The sequence below is a fragment of the Apium graveolens genome, chromosome 5 (genome assembly GCF_009905375.1).
Source record: "Apium graveolens cultivar Ventura chromosome 5, ASM990537v1, whole genome shotgun sequence".
Taxonomy (NCBI): domain Eukaryota; kingdom Viridiplantae; phylum Streptophyta; class Magnoliopsida; order Apiales; family Apiaceae; genus Apium; species Apium graveolens.
The window spans coordinates 85,544,606-85,545,266 of NC_133651.1; the positions used below are offsets into that span (position 1 = coordinate 85,544,606).

The window sequence follows — 661 nt, forward strand, 5'->3', positions numbered from 1 at the left end:
CATAGCTATTTGATTAACTCCATACGTAGCCAGAGAATCAACCTTCATTGATAGCGCTTGGAGCTGGGCTGCAATAGCGGTGGCTGCATCAACTTCCAGAATACCTGCGACCTTGCCTGACGTCATCCTCTGAGTTGGGTTTTGATGCTCGTTTGCAGCCATTGTCTCTATAAGATTATACGCCTCAGTATAGCTTTTAGCCCATAAGGCTCCTCCAGCTGCTGCATCGAGCATGGGCCGAGATTGGGCCCCCAAACCATTATAAAAACCAGTGATTACCATCCAATCCGGCATTCCATGATGTGGACATTTTCTCAACATTTCCTTGTAGCGTTCCCAAGCCTCGCACATAGATTCTGTAGGTTGCTGCGCAAACTGAGTAAGAGCACTCCTCATAGCAGCAGTCTTTGCCATTGGATAAAACTTCACCAGAAACTTTTGCGCAAGATCTTGCCACGTAGTGATGGACCCAGCTGGTTCAGAATGTAACCAGTCTTTAGCCTTATCCCTCAGTGAGAATGGGAAAAGCCTCAACTTGATAGCCTCATCAGTCACGCCATTATACTTAAAAGTGCTGCAGATCTCGACAAAATTCCTTATGTGCATGTTGGGGTCTTCAGTTGCCGCTCCTCCAAAAGAAACAGAATTCTGCACCATCTGA

The 661-nt window shown here is 46.6% G+C and overlaps 1 non-coding gene across 1 annotated transcript; it reads left to right on the forward strand.

Moving 5' to 3' along the window:
* The first annotated feature begins 292 nt into the window (after positions 1-292).
* Positions 293-399, forward strand: LOC141662543 (small nucleolar RNA R71). The gene has a single exon (XR_012550653.1). It is a non-coding gene; the product is annotated as a small nucleolar RNA R71 (small nucleolar RNA).
* The last annotated feature ends 262 nt before the right edge of the window (positions 400-661 follow it).